The sequence below is a fragment of the Leptonychotes weddellii genome, chromosome 8, assembly GCF_054177405.1.
Source record: "Leptonychotes weddellii isolate Sample4059 chromosome 8, ASM5417740v2, whole genome shotgun sequence".
In the NCBI taxonomy this organism is placed as follows: Eukaryota; Metazoa; Chordata; class Mammalia; order Carnivora; family Phocidae; genus Leptonychotes; species Leptonychotes weddellii.
Window position 1 is genome coordinate 26,234,484 of NC_138376.1, and position 13,176 is coordinate 26,247,659.

At 39.9% G+C, this 13,176-nt stretch overlaps 1 protein-coding gene and 1 long non-coding RNA gene across 9 annotated transcripts in view; one reads left to right on the forward strand and one right to left on the reverse strand.

The window, feature by feature from the left end:
- FKBP5 (FKBP prolyl isomerase 5) overlaps nucleotides 1-13,176 on the reverse strand; it is a 115,860-nt gene that overhangs the window by 63,738 nt on the left and 38,946 nt on the right. The window lies entirely within an intron of this gene.
- The window catches only part of LOC145722991 (uncharacterized), an 81,713-nt gene that overhangs the window by 39,015 nt on the left and 29,522 nt on the right, over nucleotides 1-13,176 (forward strand). Inside the window, exons 2-3 of the long non-coding RNA XR_014147629.1 lie at nucleotides 2,296-2,938; nucleotides 6,989-7,058. This is a non-coding gene — a long non-coding RNA (uncharacterized LOC145722991). The remainder of the gene's footprint in view (nucleotides 1-2,295; nucleotides 2,939-6,988; nucleotides 7,059-13,176) is intronic.

Consider the following 13,176-nt stretch of genomic DNA (forward strand, 5'->3'; position numbering starts at 1 on the left):
AGTAGCATTCTTTCTAAGTACCACAAATGCCTGGGCCATAAAGGCTTTCACAGCCTCCTAAAACTAAAACACAAAAGAAAGAAAACACACAAGACACACACCCTAGGACTTGTAACTAAATGCAATAATCTATCTTAATTTAAAAAATACACATGTAAGGATGAACCGGAAAGCCCTCATTGACTTTCAACCCCACGCCTCTGTCAAAACATTCAAATCCAGTAACACATGGGAGTGTCAAGATAAGTTATCTATTTGTAGACAAGACATGCATACAAAAGAGATAAATATGTACGCAGAGGAAACAAGATCACATATGAAGACAGACTACACATCGATATGAAGCTGCACTCTACATTTAGCCATCTACTTTCCCTCAGTTAACTTCCTTCCTCCACACTGGGGTGGGGAACGAGAAGATGATGAATAATACTCCCACACATGCCCATACATTTTTTTCTCTTTCAAAAAAGGAACCATAAAAAGATGTACAAATGGCCAATAAGCACATGAAAAGATGCTCAACATCAGTTTTTAGGGAAATGCAAATCAAAATCTCAATGAGATATGTAAGGGGGAAAACTTTCCCTTTCTTCCCTTCTAGGTTCTTTCCCTGGTCTAATAATTAAATTGACATAAGGCAGATAAACAAGAAAAAACCCCCAAATTTTTACCTTTGGGAACCCCAAAGATATGAAGTTCCCAGACACGCAAGCAACTGAGGTTTATAAGCCATCCTGAGCTAAGGAGAAGGCGGTGAGGGACTGGGACTTCAAAGGGGAGGAAGACCATTCATAGAGGATGGGAAGAGCAAATGTTTGGTAAACAAATGTTTGCCCTGCCAGGCAGATAAGTCTTTTTTATATAAAAAGTTATCTCTGGTATTAGCTCTCATCCAGGTACAGACCCTCACTCTAAATTATTTTAGGCAGTTAAGAGAGAGGTAAAAAGAAAAAATAAAATAATAAAATAAATAAATCTCTTCTTGAGTCTGTTAGACCTCAACTGCCTTCAGCTCAAAACAGTCCACATGCCAAAGGGGCGTATTTGGGGATCACATATTCTGCTCCCCCTTAGATACCTTCACACCCATTAGAATAGCTATTTTCAAAAAATGGAAAATGACAAATGTTTGGGGAGAATGTAGAGAAACTGGAACCCTCATGCATTGCTGGTGGGAATATAAAATGGTACACCCTCTGTGGTTCATCAAAACATTCCACACAGAATTACCATTATAATCCAGCTGTTCCACTCCTGGACATATACCCAAAATAACTGAAAGCAGAGACTTGTATAGCAATCTTCATAGCAGCACCACTCACAATAGCCAAAAGGTGGAAACAATCCAAGTGTCCATAAACAAAATATGGTACATGTGCATATATGTATGATTAAAATATTCAGCCATAAAAATAAAATGCTGACACATGCTACAACACATGGATAAACCTTAAAAACATTAAGCTAAGTGAAATAAATCAGACACAAAAGGGCAAATATTATAGGACTCTACTTTTTTTTTTTTTTTAACATTTTATTTATTTGTCAGAGACAGAGCACAAGCAGGGGGAGCAGCAGGCAGAGCAGGGAGAGGGAGAAGCAAGCTCCCCGCTGGGCAAGGGGCCTGACTCAGGACTCGATCCCAGGACCCCGGGACTATGACCTGAGCCGAAGGCGGACGCCCAGCAAACTGAGCCACCCAGGCGTCCCTAGGACTCTACTTATATGAGGTATCTAGAGTAGGCAACTTCATAGAGACAGAAAAGTAGAATAGAGATTACTAGGGGCTGGAGAACGGGAGTATGGACGGTTGTTTAATGGGTGCAGAGTTTCTGTTTGGGAAGGTGAAAAAGTTCTGGAGAACAAAAGTGGTAATAATTGCACAACAGTGTGAATGTACTCACTGTCACTGCACTGTACATTTAATACTGGTAAAAACTGTAAATTTTATGTTACGTACATTTAAGCACAATTAAAAAAAAGGGGGGGTTTGGGCGGCTCAGTCGGCTAAGCTTATGCCTTCAACTCTGGTCATAATCTTGGAGTCCTGGATGACCTCAGAGTCCTGGGATGGAGGCTCGTGTGGGGCTCCCTGCTCAGCGGGGAGCTTGCTTCTCCCTCTTGCCCCTCCCACCCCCCCACTCATGCACTCTAATAAATAAATAAAATCTTAAAAAAAAAAAAAAGAAATCTGAGGCCAGAGCAGACAGAAATTAACAGAACGGTCAGCCAGACTTAACTCTTTAATCCTCCTACTTTCCCCTTAACTGAAGATGCCTTGCTCATTTCTAGTGTACATCCAAAGTGCTGAGCCCAGCCTCCAGCATCAATTCTTCAGGGACCGAAGGCTCAGATGTCCAGTCAAGAAGACGGGAGAGGAAAGAGAATCCTCAATGGAATTACCACTTTATAGCTACAAACTACATCCTCCTTTATTCTCTTAGATACATACAATTATTTGTTATACTCGCTTTTCTCAGTTCAAGTAGTTACTGAAGAAAGCAAAGTTAACAGACCAAATTTATAATTACTTCTGTCACTGACTACTTGGATGAATTACTATTCTCAAATATTATATTAGTATTAAAACAAAGAAAAAATCTAGAAAATATCAGACCATCCAAATGCCAAAGGTTGAAAGATTACTAAATTATCAACTTTCTCCAAGAGGGCCCTGGAATTACAGAAAAATTTGTAAATCTCTGAGCTGGAAAACAAGAAAAGGTATGTCATTGAACTAGAAGGGAGAAGGGATCAGACTGAAGGAGAGGACAAAGAAGCGCAAGTTGCCTTTCTAAACATCAACTGTAAGAACAGCTCTTCCCAAGGGAGCCTGGGGTCAGCATCAACAAAAGCAGGAGTGGGCCAGAGAAATTAAGTAGAGAACCACGTCTGGGGAAGAGAGCAGAAGCGGTGTTTGGGTCCGTGAGCCCAGGTAGGTTTCCTTCCTTCCCTAGTGCACAAGGTGGATCCCATTCTAGGATATAAGGATTTTCTATATTCTTGGGGTTCAGACTTATCACCAGGATATATTGCGGTATTTGTCTTCTTTCCTTAATTCCTGCAGGGGCCTTGATATCCTGGTCTTTAATTGCTGAAGATGAGTCTTTGGGGATCTCAGGGCAGTTTCAACTATTATTTCTTTTCCTTCAATGTCTGTCCTCTACCTCAAAGTCTTACTAGACAGACTGTACACATCTTGGTTTTATCCTTCAGATCTCTTAAGCACGTTTCTAAACATGGAATAAACATGAGAATCACCTGGGAAGCTTTAAAAAGCCACTGATGCCTGCACCCCACTCCCAGAGAATCTGTATTTAATTGGTTTGTGGTGGGGCCAGGGCCTCAGTGGGTTTTTTAAAATTTATTTATTTATTTGAGAGAGAGAAGAAGAGAGCGCACACATGAGTAGAAGGGGCAGAAGGAGAGGGAGAGAATCTCAAGCAGACTCCATGCTGAGCGTGGAGCCTAACTCAGGGCTCTATCTCACGACCCTGAGATCATGACCTGAGCTGAACCCGAGTCGGACGCTCAACTGACTGAGGCACCCAGGCGCCCCAAGGGCATCAGTGCTTTTAAAAAGTATCTCAGAGGGGCGCCTGGGTGGCTCAGTTGGTTCAGTGACTGCCTTCAGCTCAGGTCATGATCCCAGGGTCCTGGGATTGAGCCCCGCATCGGGCTCCCTGCTCCACAGGAAGCCTGCTTCTCCCTCTCCCACTCCCCCTGCTTGTGTTCCCTCTCACGCTGTCTCTCTCTCTCTCTCCCTGTCAATTAAATAAATACATAGAATCTTTAAAAATAAATAAATAAATAAAAATAAAAAGTATCTCAGATGATTCTAATGTGCACAAAAGGTTAAGAAACATTGGGGTTTCTCTTAAAATCCATCATTGGCTTTTTGCTCTATATTCTAAGAGATTTTCTTTGATGGAATTTCTAGATCACCATTTGGTTATCATCTATGTCCATTATTTCATTTACTCTGTTCAAAGGATCTTTTAAAGCAATGTTTTTGATTTTTGTATACTCTTATCTGATTGCACATTTTCCTTATATGTCTTTATTTTGTGGATACAATTACTTCTCAAATATTTAGAGATTCTACTTAGAATAAAATGGGACATCTATGAATAAGTATTTGGCAATTTTTTTTTAATTTTGTGGGGGGAAATTGCTGATTATGTGTATGCCCTAGGATCTCCCATGGGCACTGGGCAGTGGTAAAGGTTTAAAGGTTAAAAAACAGAAATGAGAGAAAGACAGCATATTGTGAGTTACAAGTTAAGTAGAAGGAGAATGTATAAAGATGCAAAAGTGACAGGTGAGTCATTTGATACCTGCACTAGGCTTACAAAGGGAAAAGGTGAAATGACTTAGGTAAAAGGGAAATAGAGAGCAAAGGCTTAAAAAGAAGGGCCAGAAAGACAAATACATAGGGGAAAGAGTCAAGTGTAGATTTGTTCATCAATTAAACACTTATAGATTACTTAAGTTACCACTAAGTTAACGGTAGGACTAAATAAAAGTATGCTAAAGTTTTTCCTCAGTAGAATGGTCATGGGAGTGTTTAAATAAAATTTGGCAAATTCATACTACAAAAATATAATGCAGTCTTTGAAAAGGATAAGATAAATCTAGACAGTAGAGAATCATTTAGTTAAGAGTCTAAACACCGAAAACATCCAAACAGCTGAGTTAAGATTTTGTAAATGCTCATCCACTGAAAAAGAATACCATTCTAATAAATGAAGTGTATTGTTATGGTGCACAGTGTCCAGTGATGACTTGGTCCTCTGGGCTGCTAGGAAAAAAAAAAAAAAAAAGCCAGTTGATAACATCAAAGGGGGATAATACATGTGACAATGTGCTTATATTGTAATTACACGCAGCAACCAACCATGGTTCCCAGCTGTTTGTAGATTTTGGTGTGTGCAATCATTTTACAGCACTGGATTACAAATTATGCAAATATTACATGCCTAATTTTTATTTTTTTTTTAGAGTTAAGATAGCTAAACTCTGGAAATATTAATATAGAACAGGTAAGGTCTTAGTTATTTCAGATAAAATAACCTTTTAACAGGGGCACCTGGGTGGCTCAGTCGTTAAGCGTCGGCCTTCAGCTCAGGTCGTGATCCCAGGGTCCTGGAATCAAGCCCCGCATCGGGCTCCTGTGGGAAGCCTGCTTCTCCCTCTCCCGCTCCCCCTGCTTGTGTTCCCTCTCTCGCTGTGTCTCTCTCTGTCAAATAAATAAATAAAATCTTTAGAAAAAATAATAATAACCTTTTAATAATGACATGAAAAGATGGAAAGATGTCCAAGATGTACTATTAAGCAAATGGTGAGTTGCAAACAATCTGTAATATGACCTTATTTTTAGAAGGAAAATAGTGTATATGTGTGTGTGTGTATTGCTTATATATAAAAAAAGTTTGGAAAGATACCCACTATCAAAACAGCCAGTAAAGATAACTCTGGAGAATGAGATCTGGGAGGAGGGGGAGATAGGAAGGAATTTTCACTTCTTAAATTTTATTTTAGGTCATTTAAATAGTTTAACAATAAGCACATATTACTTTCATGATTTTTTTTAAACTTAGGACAAAAAGATGAAACACTTCATGGTTCCACTCATCAGGACTTTTTTTTTTTTTTTTTAAGATTTTATTTCTTTATTTGACACAGAGAGAGCACAAGTAGACAGAGTGGCAGGCAGAGAGAGAGGGAGAAGCAGGCTCTCCACGGAGCAGGGAACCTGACGTGGAGCTTGATCCCAGGATGCTGGGGTCATGACCTGAGCTGAAGGCAGACGCCCAATTAACTGAGCCACCCAGGCACCCCAGGACTTTTTTTTTTTTTTAATAAATTGCTAAGGTAAATCTAAAACTACTGAAATTTCTTTAAAAAAAATTTTTTTTTAAAAAGATTTTATTGGGGTGCCTGGGTGGCTCAGTCGTTAAGCATGTGCCTTCGGTACAGGTCATGATCCCGGGGTCCTGGGATGGAGCCCCACATCGGGCTCCCTGCTTGGCGGGAAGCCTGCTTCTCCCTCCCCCACTCCCCCTGCTTGTGTTCCCTCTCTGGCTGTGTCTCGCTCTGTCAAATAAATAAATAAATCTTTAAAACAAAAAAATTTTATTTATTTGAGAGAGAGCAAGAGAGAGAGCATGAGTGGGGTGAGGGGCAGAGGGAGAAGCAGACTTCCCACCAAGTAGGGAGCCCGATGCAGGGCTCGATCCCAGGACCCTGAGATCATGACCTGAGCCAAAGGCAGATGCTCAACCGACTGAGCCACCCAGGTGCCCTTCATCAGGACTTTTTATTTTTACTGTTCAATTTAATTCAAACATTTTGGAGTGCTTCAGTGTAGAGGAAGAAAACTCTGGTTGAGCAAAGAGTGTTTGTGAGATATCCAGAGGACAGTCAGAGAGACAAGGCCTGAGCTCAGGAGAGAAGTCTGGATGTTTGTTGGGGTGTTATCAGACTCTATGTGGAAATTAAGATAAAAGTATACAGCAATTACTACTAAGTAAATAAAACCAAACTTCTCAAACTTCTAATGTCTAAGCCTCACTTCTGATTACTAGGACTCTTAGCAATACAGCTGAACAGTTTAAAAACTGCAAACCATCCCTGAAGCAGCCAGCAATATTACCAATGATAGATTAAAAAGCTCTCTCAGCACTTCGAAAGCACTAGTCCTCGCATTCCTTTAATACCATACCATTGTTCAAATAAAATTATTTACTGCTCTTTTATCTCCTCAGGTAAGCATCTGAATCCTTCTCTGGTACTTTCTTGACTTTATGCATAGCCTCATGGCTGTCACCAGCTGTAGCCTGCTCCATGCCAAGTCATGACACCCCTTAGTTCAAAGGTACATCGGATAGATATCACTAGTTAGAGATGGTAGAGACTGCCAGTACTTCTCAAGTCTCTTTTTCTCCACTTCTTCCTTATTAATAAGACCTCTGTTTTTTAACAGGACACAAAGCTTCCCAGAATAAAGCCTCAGTGTCCTACCCTGCAGCTAAGTATGGCCACTGGGAGATAAGGTAAATATATCCCTAAAGGAACAGTGGCGAGAACATTGTACACACACCACTGAGCTAAAAGCTGAAAGATAAGGAGCCATTCAACAAATAGCCACTGAATACCTACTATGTGCTGCTGTTCTAGGCAATGGAGGAGGCACAACAGAAAACAATTTCTATCTCCTCAGAACTTACATTCTGGTAAGGGTAAAGACAGGACTAAGACTCTATTACTTCATATTTTGAACACGTTTCCTCATGTTTTTGATAGAAAAATCAAATTTCTCCCTGTATCACAGTGGTAGATTATCAATGTGGGTTGACTCATAGGGTCAAACAGTTTGCTTCCAAGTCTTCTGATGATTTCTAAGAACAAGCCAACAAGGTAACACATGACAAAGGTCTATAAACACTACAGGCAGGTCTATAGGTAGACAATGTGTCTTACTCATTTCTGTACCTCTACCACCTAGTGTAAGTGAATGGAGTAAAAGAGGTACTCAACAAACACTGAACTGTGATTTTCAAAAGCAGTCAATATAAAAATGGTAAAATATCAAACACTAGAGTAAGAAATCAGGGCTTAAATATCATTACCAGTTGATTACATTCCTTCTCCAAAGCTACTCTGAAAAATCTAGAGACTTATATTGTACCTGAGTGTTCAACTATAAAAAAAAAAAGTAATAATAATATTCTGTTCTAATAAAACCCTGGCAAAATTAGCATATCTCTGAAGTGCACTGTAAGTATATTGGCTGTACATACATACACACAGCAGATTCATCTTATTAATTCTATCAGTTTGGCTTAAACATGGGCAGTCAAGAACAGAAGACTACACCCAGCTGCCAATCTCTGAGGATACATTAAATCACAACTGGAGGAAGAGATGGTTTAGAGAGCTGGAATGCAGAGGGAAGAAACCTAGGATAAAAGTTCTGTATCATATTGTATCCTCTTATAGTATTATCTTATTAAAGCACTGTAATAGGGCGCCTGGGTGGCTCAGTTGGTTAAGCGACTGCTTCAGCTCAGGTCATGATCCTGGAGTCCCGGGATCGAGTTCCGCATCGGGCTCCCTGCTTGGCGGGGAGTCTGCTTCTCCCTCTCCTGTTCCCCTCTCTTGTGCTCTCTCTCTCTCTCTCTCATTCTCTCTCTCAAATAAATAAATAAAATCTTTAAAAAAAAAAAAAAGCACTGTAATATAGGGGCGCCTGGGAGCTCAGTCGGTTAAACATCTGCCTTCGGCTCAGGTTATGCTCTCAGGGTCCTGGGATTGAGCTCCACATCAGGCTCCCTGCCCAGCGGGGATCCTGCTTCTTTCTCTCTTTCTTTCCCTCTGCCCCCCCACCCCCGGTTGGTTGTCTGTCTCTCTCAAATAAATAAATAAAATTTAAAAAAAATAATAAAGCACTGTAACATAAATTAAGCAGATTTAAGACATGGCTTTAATATTCTTTCCAAAGGTCCATTATTATGTCCAAGAGAAAAACTGTATGAGAACAGCATTTTGGGTCTGTGAACAAAACCTTATGTAGAAGGAACAAAAACCTTGGCTTCCTTAAATCCCCACCATAAAAGTGTGGAAGGAGAACAGCAACTGAGGACACAGAAGGAAATGAGTGCTGCTCTCAGGTTTGATGTCTAGAGGCCTCTGTCTGGGCACTGGGTTTTGAGAACGAGTGGATCTTCCTTTATAGGAGAGACGCAGTGTTTGGGGAGAAGTCTGGAGAAAGAATCTATAACACTGTAACAGATCCTAGGCCAGAATAAGGAAAATCTGGGGCACCTGGGTGGCTCAGTCGTTAAGCATGTGCCTTCGGCTCAGGTCATGATCCTAGGGTCCTGGGATCGAGCCCCACATCGGGCTCCCTGCTCTGCGGGGGAGTCTGCTGCTCCCTCTCCCACTCCCCCTGCTTGTGTTCCCTCTCTCGCTGTGTCTCTCTCTGTCAAATAAATAAAATCTTAAAAAAAGAAAAAAGAATAAGGAAAATTTATTATTTTTTTTGGTAAAGATTTTATCTATTTGTCAGAGAGAGAGAGAGCGAGAGAGCGCACACAAGCAGAGCGAGAGGCAGGCAGAGGGAGAGGCAGGCAGAGGGAGAGGCAGGCAGAGGGAGACGCAGGCTCCCTGCTGAGCAAGGAGCCCGAAGCAGGACTCGATCCCAGGACCCTGGGATCATGACCTGAGCCAAAGGCAGATGTTTAACCGACTGAGCCACCCAGGTGTCCTGGAAAATTTATTTCTGATGTGTCCCCACCATCTCCCAAACCCCTCCACTTGAGCCACTGAGTTGGTACCTTCCCCCATACGCATGTCAAGTTACTGACCAGTGAAGTTTATTAATGTGACATATTCCATCTCTTAAGGATCAGGTTCTTAGGGCCTTCCAAGGTGACAAAATAATCCCACAATTAATCTTGTCACTAGACAAAGATTCAACTATCTAAGTAAACACCCTCTTCCAACAAGTGACTCAGATATTTCACAATTCCAGAAAATTTTCTAAGGGTATATATGATAGAACACACACCATGCTTGAATTTAAGCTCCAATCTATTGGTAACTAGCTATGGAATCTTTGGCTGTTTCTTAGTTTCTCCATCTATAAATTTCAGGAGGTCAGACTAGAATGATATCTAAGATTTATTTCAACTCTAATATTTTATATTTAGAATTACTTTTTAATGAATAAATACACATTTTACTTTATGGGAAAATGAGATTTGAAATGTGGAAGGGAAAACAATTCCCAAAGAATGGAAAAAGTTATTTTGGTATTACAGAGTTCACTTTCCATTACAACGCTCTGGCAAAACACTATTAATTCTGAGCTTTACCACCCTGGATACTGTATTCGTATTTTATAGCTGCAGTAACAAATTACCACAAATTTAACCGCTTAGGTAATACACATTTATTATCTTACAGTTCTGGAGTCAGAAATAGAGCTCTCTGGGCAAAAAATCAAGGTGTTAGTAGGGCTGCATTCCTTCTAGAGACTCTATTTCCTTGCTTTTTTCCAGATTCTAGAGGCTGCCCACATTCCTTGGCTCATGGCTCCTTCCTCTATTTTCAAAACAGCAATATTGTATGTCTCTGATCACTCTTCTGCAGTCACATCTCCCTCTGACCACAGCCAGGAAAGTTTCTCTGCTTTCTTAAATTTCTTAAGAACCTCTGTGATTATGTTGGGCCCATCTGTATAATCCAGGATAATCTCCCCATCTCAAAGCCTTTAATCACATCTGCAAAGTCCCTTCTACGGTGTAAGGTAACATATTAACAAATTCCAGAGATTAGGATGTGGACATATTTGAAGGGCCATTATTTACATAGATACCTAGTCATCAAATCAAAATCCTAAGAATTTCTCCCAAGCCTAGAATTCTGTTGACTTCCTCCATTTTATCTTTACGGTTCTTGTAACATTCTTTCCTATCTATCATCCAGCTGAACAATGTTCTAATCTGAAAATAAAATTAAATCTAACATTTGATATGTATCATTCTGAAAATTCCTTTATAATTTCAGAAAGCCCAAGTTGGAACATTTATTACAGTTTTTCAGTTTTGTGATAAGTTAAAACTATAAGTGAACTTGATAATACACAATGCATGTTTTCCCACCTCAAACTTAATCACTGAAAAATTATTTAAAAAACTGAGTCCCTTATGTGGTCCTGAAATTTGAGCAGCAAAATATAAACACTGAAGAACACTCAAGTACAGTTTAAAAACAGTAGTGACATATACTTCACAATAAAATGCACATATTTTGGGGCCCCTGGGTGGCTCAGTCGGTTGAGCGTCTGCCTTCGGCTCAGGTCAAAATCCCAGGGTCCTGGGATCGAGCCCAGCATCAGTCTCCCTGCTCGGCGGGGAACCTGCTTCTCCCTCTGCCTGCCGCTCCCCCTGCTTGTGCTCTCTATCAAATAAATAAATAAAATCTTTAATAATAAATTGCACATATTTAAAGTATACAACTTGGTAAGTTTTGACATATGTATATAGATCTATAAAGCCATCACTACAATCAAGATAATGGACATATCTGTCACCCCAAAATTTTTTCTTGTGTACTTTTAAGACTTTATTTTTTGAGAGAGACAGCAAGAGTATGGGGTGGGGAGGGATATACAGGGAGAGGGAGAAGCAGGGAGCCTGATGCGGGGCTCAATCCCAGGACCCCGGGATCATGACCTGAGCTGAAGGGAGATGCTTAACCGACTGAGTCACCCAGGCACCCCTCTTGCATACTTTTATAATTCATTCCTCTCCAGCTCAGTCTCCAGACAACCTCTGATCTGCTTTTTGAATAGTTTGTATTTTATAGAATTTCATATAAGTGGAAACATGTCTCTTTTTAATTTTGAATTAACTTTGTTTTTTAACAATTTTATTTATTTATTTGAGAGAGAGAGAGAGAGAGAGAGTGTGCGTCCACACCAGAGCAGGGGGAGGGGCAGAAGGAAGAGGGAGAAACAGACTCCCCACTGAATGCGGAGCCCGACAAGGGACTTGATACCTGGACCTTGAGATCATGATCTGAGCTGAATCAGATGCTTAACCAACTGAGCCACCCAGGTACCCCAATTCTGAATTAACTTTTATATATGATGAAAAGTATGGATTAAGGTATGATTCAGTTTTTTTTGTATAGGAGTATCAAATTGTTCCATTTATTGAAAAGACTATTCTTTTTCCATTTAATTTTCTTGGCACCACACTCAAAAATTAACTGACCATATTTTTTTCTGGACTCTCTGTTCCGTGGATCTATTTGTTTATCTTTACATCAATACCACTGTTTTGATTATTATAGCTATAATAAGTTTTAGAAGTCAGATAGTGTTAAATCCTCTTTGTTCTTCATCAAAATTGTTTTGGTTACTCTAGGACCTTCATTTCAATATGAATTTTTAAAACCAGCTTATCACTTTCTACAAATTGCCTGCTGGGATTCTGATTGGGATTGTACCGAATCTACATTTTTAGAGAGAATTAACAATACTGAGTCTTCCAATCCTTGAACATAATAGCTCTTCATTTACATAGGTTTTATTTTTTCTCAGTAATATTTTATATTTTCCAGTATAGACATCTTACACATCTTGTACACAATTTATCCCTAGGTATTAATTTTTAAAATTTTACTATAAATGGTATCTTTTTTAAATTTCAACTTCTGACTATTTATTTGCCAGTATACAGAAATACAATTGACTTTTCTATATTGATCTTATATCCTGCAACTTTGTTAAGTGCACTTAATTGTTCTGGAAGCATTTATTTTTATTTTTTTAATTTTTTAGAAATCCTAGGGAGGGGTTCCTGGGTGGCTCAGTTGGTTAAGCCTCTGCCTTCGGCTCAGGTCATGATCCCAGGGTCCTGGGATTGAGCCCTGCATCGGGCTCCCTGCTCCACAGGAAGCCTGCTTCTCCCTCTCCCTCTGCCTGCTGCTCCGCCTGCTTGTGTTCTCTCTCTAATAAATAAATAAAATCTTAAAAAAAAAAAGAAAAAGAAATCCTAGGGAATCATGTCATCTGTAAATAAAGAGTTTACTCTTTTCTTTCAATCTAGAGGTCTTTTATTTCTTTTTCTTGCCTGATTGCACTGGATAGAACCTCCAGTACAAGGTTGAATAGAAGTGGTGACAGTGAATATTTTTTTCTTGTTCTTGATCTTAGAGGGAAAAGATTTAGTCTTTCAGTCTTAAGTATGATTTCAGGGCGCCTGGGTGGCTCAGTTGGTTGAGCGACTGCCTTCGGCTCAGGTCATGATCCTGGAGTCCCGGGATCGAGTCCCGCATCGGGCTCCCTGCTCGGCAGGGAGCCTGCTTCTCCCTCTGACCCTCCCCCCTCTCATGTGCTCTCTCTCTCTCATTCTCTCTGTCTCAAATAAATAAATAAAATCTTAAAAAAAAAAAAAAAGTATGATTTCAGCTATTTGGTTTCTCATAGATGCTCTTTATCAGATTCAGGAAGTTTCCTTTTTTCCCTAGTTTATTGAGAGTTTTTATCAGCAATGCACGTTGGATTTTGTTAAACGCTTTTCTGTATCTAATGAGTTAATCTTTTTTTTCCTCCTTTTTCTTTGTTAATGTGTAATGTGGTACACAGTACTCCCCCACTGC